This window comes from Myxocyprinus asiaticus, chromosome 6 (genome assembly GCF_019703515.2).
Source record: "Myxocyprinus asiaticus isolate MX2 ecotype Aquarium Trade chromosome 6, UBuf_Myxa_2, whole genome shotgun sequence".
NCBI classification, from domain to species: domain Eukaryota; kingdom Metazoa; phylum Chordata; class Actinopteri; order Cypriniformes; family Catostomidae; genus Myxocyprinus; species Myxocyprinus asiaticus.
The window spans coordinates 33,180,534-33,186,725 of record NC_059349.1 but is presented as its reverse complement, the minus strand read 5'-3'; positions in this window follow the sequence as shown (position 1 = coordinate 33,186,725).

Below are 6,192 nucleotides of genomic sequence, written 5' to 3'. Positions count from 1 at the left end.
TATATATATATATATATATATATATATATATATATATATATATATATATATATATATATTCTATACATTAATATTATATCATGACATTATATATATAATAATGATACGAGCTATCACCTTTTGAAATAATGTTTACAATTAACAAGTAATAACATTGAGTTTACATTGATTTGTATAAAAAAAAACGCTAAAAAATGTTAATGTCACTTTAAGAGTTCAACTAGCACCTCACAGTGTTCCTGTACAGCGAACATTAACATGAATCTCTTGGTTTCTTTGGCGCTGAGATGTCCAAACAGAGGCGATGACCTTTGATTTGGCCCGCCTTGAAATACACGACAAGTGTAAAAAAAAAAATGCTATTGATGCGGCTTTTCATTGCATTAATTTAGCAGATTGCAGAGTAATGTTTTTTTGTATAATGAATTATAGGGGAACCAGGGCAACTTTAATATTTTAATATAAAACAGTTTGCAGAGCCTGAAATTCGGCACGGGATTGCGGCTATTGCGCACAATTGTAATCATTCCCGCAATTTCCACGTTCATAATGTGGAAAATTCCAGCACATTTTTATTCACTTTACAGGGCAGCTGTAAATTAGTCTCTATATTAGTAAACCATACAGGTGAAAAAATCAAATGAATAAACTTGTTTTTGTATCAAACTGTAATTCCAGAACCTGCACAAATCCGCTCTGTCTCTCCCTCTCTCGCTCGTGCAGCTGTCAGAAGTGTCCACTGACGTGCACAGAACAGGGGCTACAGGGGCACAAACCCCTGCCCCTTTTGTTCACAAATATAAAGGTGCCCTTCACAAATGTAAAGGTGCCCTTTTAAGTGGAGGTGCCTTTAAGAGTGCAGAGATTTAAGAGGAGGAGGAGGTGTCTTTACTACAGCACAACACCACCAAACCACTCAACAACTATTGACAGCAGATTTGTTATCACACTCTGTCCATGTCCTTTCCCTGCCCCTGCTAAGGTCTGTGCACGTCACTGGCAGTATCATAAGTGTAAGCACGTGCAGTGAGGAAGTGCTTTGTCGCATAGATAGGCCTACTGAACTTAAGATGTTACAGCTGTATAAACCTTTCTAAACCTGTTAATTTTACATGTAAATGGTGTTATGCCATGTCTCCGTAAGCGAGCGATGCAATTAAACTATATAATTCCTGTTTATATCAACAAAGCTGTTAACATTGCAAGCGTTAGATGGCGAATGCCTTTCATATCTTGGTGCTCCCACATTTTTCATAATGCAGCACATTTGCAAGAATGGCAGAAATAGCAAAAATACTTTGTGTAATATACCAACTGCATGATGAAGACAGAGACTTAAACACCTGTTACTTCTCTCATCTCCATTTCTAGTTCCATCCAGGTTCGGAAATTAATGGAGGCTCTGTTAATCTGCAATCTGATATAGTTCCAAATTAATATATCCATCGTTTTCTTAATTTTAATTTTCACTGAACATTATTTGTTTCATGCCGTCCGTTATGCAGATGTTGCCGTGTCAGTGGAGGATGCTCGCACAATAAACACACACAGACGGGCACTCCGCTTCTCACACTTTGCATCAGTTCGGTGTCACGCTCACACGCTAAAATAATCAAATACTACAATGTAGTTAATAATAATATTAACAAAAATAATATCTGGATGTGTTAAATAGACTTGATGTTAAACAAAACGTTATTAATAATGATACAATAATAATTTTACAGAACATTTCCTGAGTTTGTTATAATGCAATGTTCTCTTTTGGCCCACGGCCCTCAATCAAGATTGATTTTTGGCCCTTTGTAGGAAAAAGTTTGGCACCTCTGCTTTAGTGCATCCATGCTGCATGAGATTAAAATTAATACTTCTTTTTACTTTTTTATCTTACTGTAAAGAACAGAAAGGATAATAAGTCACATTATTCAATTAAAGTTGAGTGCGCCTAATCTTTTTACACACATTACACGGAGGAAATGATCCGTTTTAATCTCAAGCACTGTTCATCAAAACAAGCCAATTTTCCATACATTCCAGTACTTAAATTTCTTAAATGTTTTTCTTTTCTTTTTTTGGATTTTCTCCCCTTTTCTCCCCAATTTGGCATGCCCAATTCCCAATGCGCTCTAGGTTCTCGTGGTGGCGTAGAGACTCGCCTCAATCCGGGTGGTGGAGGACGAATCTTAGTTGCCTCTGCGTCTGAGACAGTCAATCTGTGCATTTTATCATGTGGCTTGTTGAGCGCATTACTGCGGAGACCTAGCGCGTGTGGAGGCTTCACGCTATTCTCCGCAGCATCCACGCACAATTCACCATGTGCCCCACCGAGGTCGAGAACCACATTATGGCGACCACGAGGAGGTTAACCCATCGTGACTCTACCCACCCTAGAAACCGGGCCAATTGGTTGCTTAGGAAGCCTGACTGGAGTCACTCAGCATGCCCTGGATTTGAACTAAAATCAAGTGATAGAGAGATTATGATGTCTGACAGGTTATTTAATTTATGATCACATGGACAGAAAACAATGTTGGAAATTTCAAAATATCGAGTTACGCCACGAAATGATTCGTCCTTTTTTTGGTTCAAGATATATCGAAATTCAATATATTGTCCCATCCCTGGTATATCAACCATTATATACATGTACATTACTATAACAGAACTTAAGTGATAAGTTCTAAAAATATATACTTATAATGTATTGTGCATGCTTTATATTAAGGAATCTTTGGAGTACCTGCTGCTGTGTTGTGGGTGTGGTCTCTTGGTGGTCCATGCTTAGGCCAGGCTTGTTCTCCCTTTTGCAAAATCCAACCAGTTTACATGTAATTCTTTTCTCATGAGCACATGCCCTGCTCAAAACTGCAGCATTGCTTATAAGCCTTCACATCTGTACAAACAAAAGACAAGACATATTGTCTCATAGATGATACTATACTACTGTACTTGAGATTTCAGATCTTTTAAAAGATACAACCTGTCCTTGCTTTTGCTGCTGAAAACCAGAGTATCTTACATTTTGAGGCCCTGACTGACCCATGTTTCTGATAGTTTTAACAGACATCGCACTTAAAGTTCTTAGTCCAGCAGTAAAAATTCTTCTTTATCTTGGCTTAAGATACAGAGCCACAGTCATACCACGTAGCTTCTCATCCGTGCCATCACCACAGTCATCGCTGTAGTCACATACAAGCTCCACACACGCACGTTTGGAATATGTGAACATGCCCTCTTGACAAGATTCCTGTAGCTCTGAAATTGAAGAAGTCATGAAATAATGGACATAAGGATGATGGACAGATACCTTTGCCCATTATATGCTATGGTTAAGGGATATTTCACCCAAAAATGAAAATTCTCCATCATTTACTCACCCTCATGCCATCCCAGATGTGTATGATTTACTTTCTTCTGCTGAACACAAATAAAGATTTTTAGAAGAGAATTTCAGCTATGTAGTTCCATACAATGCAAGTGAACGGTGACCAAAACTTTAAAGGTCCAAAAAGCATAAAAGTAATCTATACGACTCCAGTGGTTAAATCTATGTCTTGAGAAGTGATATGATAGGTATGAGTGAGAAACAGATCAATATTAAAGTCCTTTTTTACTATTAATGATCCTTCCTGCCTAGTAGGTGGCAATATGCATGAAGAGTGTGAATAGCCAAAAACGAAAGAAGAATGTGGAAGTGAAAGTGAAAGAAGAGATTTATAGTAAAAAAGGATTTACTGTAAATATTTATCTGTTTCTCACCCACACCTATCATATCGCTTTTGAATATATGTATGTAACCACAAGGAGTCGTATGGGTTACGTTTATGCTGCCTTTATAAGCTTTTTTGGACCTTAAAAGTTCTGGTCACCATTCACTTGCATTGTATGGACCTACAGTGTTAAGATATTCTTCTAAAAATCTATGTGTTCAGCAGAAGAAAGAAATTCATACACATCAGGGATGGAATGAGGGTGAGTAAATGACGAGAACATTTTCATTTTTGGGTGAACTGTCCCTTTAAATTTAAAGACATAGTTCACCCAAAAATTTAAATTCTATTATCATTTACTCATCCTCAATTTGTTCCAAACCCATATGAAATGTTTTTTTCCATAGAACCCAAAAGATGTCAGTCAGAATGTTAGCCTTAGTCACCATTCACTTTCATTGCATCTTTTTTCCATACAATGAAAGTAAATGGTGACTGAGGTTATAATTCTGCCTAACATTATTTGTGTTACATAGAAGAAAGAAAATCATACGGGTTTGGAACAATATGAGGGTGAGTAAATGATGACAGAATTTTTTTTTTTTTTGGGGTGACCTATGACTTTAACTCGTGACTTACTCATAAATACATTTTGAAGCACTCAGACTGCTTTAATGTGTCTTCCAACATTATTTTTATAACCTGCCTGGAAGAGTGCAGTTCAAGAAGGCAGTGTCATCTATAGTAATGTCCCAGAGCTTGCTGTACATTCTGGTAGCCTCATACTGCCCAACACTCAGATCTTTCCATTCACAGGTGTCTGTCTCAAAGCGGCACCCAGCAAACACTCCACTTTCCATATCTGAATGCCCATCATTGAAAATGCAGAGATAGTAAACATCCCTCAAATAATGCTTTCTTTCCTGAAATAGATACTTTTCACCCTAGCTTCATTAGTCATACAAAAAATGTCTAAATTTTGTAGCATTACATCGTTATTTACATTTACATTTATTCATTTGGCGATGAATAAAAAAGAGGAATGATACATCATAAGCGATTCATCTTAACCTGAGACAGGCAGCTGTACGAAAAGTGCTGCATTACAAAGTTTCACTTGCATCAGAATAATAGTACCCAAGACAGATTAGAGTGCAACAAGAATATATATATATGTATGTATATACAGTACTGTGCAAAAGTCTTAGGCACATAAGATGTTTAAAAAAACTTTTGTCTTAAAATAGTTATTTATATCTTCAACTTCAGTATGTCATTAGGAAATATAAATTTTAGACTCCCAAACATTCTTTTTGCAAATAGAATAGAAGAACAAGGAGCCCTGCAACACATGGCATGACCCCCACAGAGCCCCCCACTGAACATCAAGTCAGTCTGGGATTTCATGAAAAGACAGAAGCAATTGAGACAGCCTAAATAGATAGAAGAACTGTGGCAAATTCTCCAAGAAGCTTGGAACATCCTAACTGCCAACAACCAATAAGAACTGTGTCCAGGTGTACCTAGGAGAATTGGTGCTGTTTTGAAGGCAAAGTTGGTCACACCAAATATTAATTTAGCTTTTTTATGTTTACTGGACTTTGTGTGATGTTAATTGATAAATGAAAACTATTTATGGCATTAGTTTGAAGACATCCTTACTATGCAACATTTTTCACAAGTGCCTAAAACTTTTGCACAGTACTGTATATATAGTATATACAGTATATATATATATATATATATATATATATATATATATATATATATATATATATATATATATATATATACAGCATATAAACACACATATATAATCAAACTTTTTATCTTTTCAAATTCATATTAAAGTGCACTCAATCTATGAACTCATTGAAATATTTTAATCTTATGGAAGAAGATCCCCAAGACCCCACTACTTTGGCTTTGTCTCTGGGCCCCTAATGTCCTAATCTTTGAGACTGTTTAGGATTTTTGTCTTCTTCTTCTTTTACAAAGCACTATTGCTGTTAAGTTGGAAATTTATAATAACTATTCCAATTGTTTTTTTTTTGTTTTTTTTATTATTTCTTTTGTCATTTCATAGCCATACTGACACCATGCAAGTTATTGTCCGGACCTTTACTGGGAAGGATACTGGACCTCTTGGAACTTTAATTGAATACCCCTGCTTTACAGTGTAATTCATGGGGTCCATTTAACAGCCCTTCCATGAGCATAATCCTCATTGCCTTCTTAAAATCTATGCCTACATGCGTAACAACATTTTCTGGGAAAGCAAAATGCTGAGTCACCATAACTTTTTAGACAGGATGTGCAGGAACACTAGTACAAGGTATATATGTAAGCAAAAGGGAGCATCCATATCATGATTGTTGTGTGCATTTCAGATATTTTACTGGTATTGTTGTATATGCTGACAGGGCAGAAGTATTCCTGGAAAGAGGCATATCTCACTGTACATGTGTAGTGTGATACATGA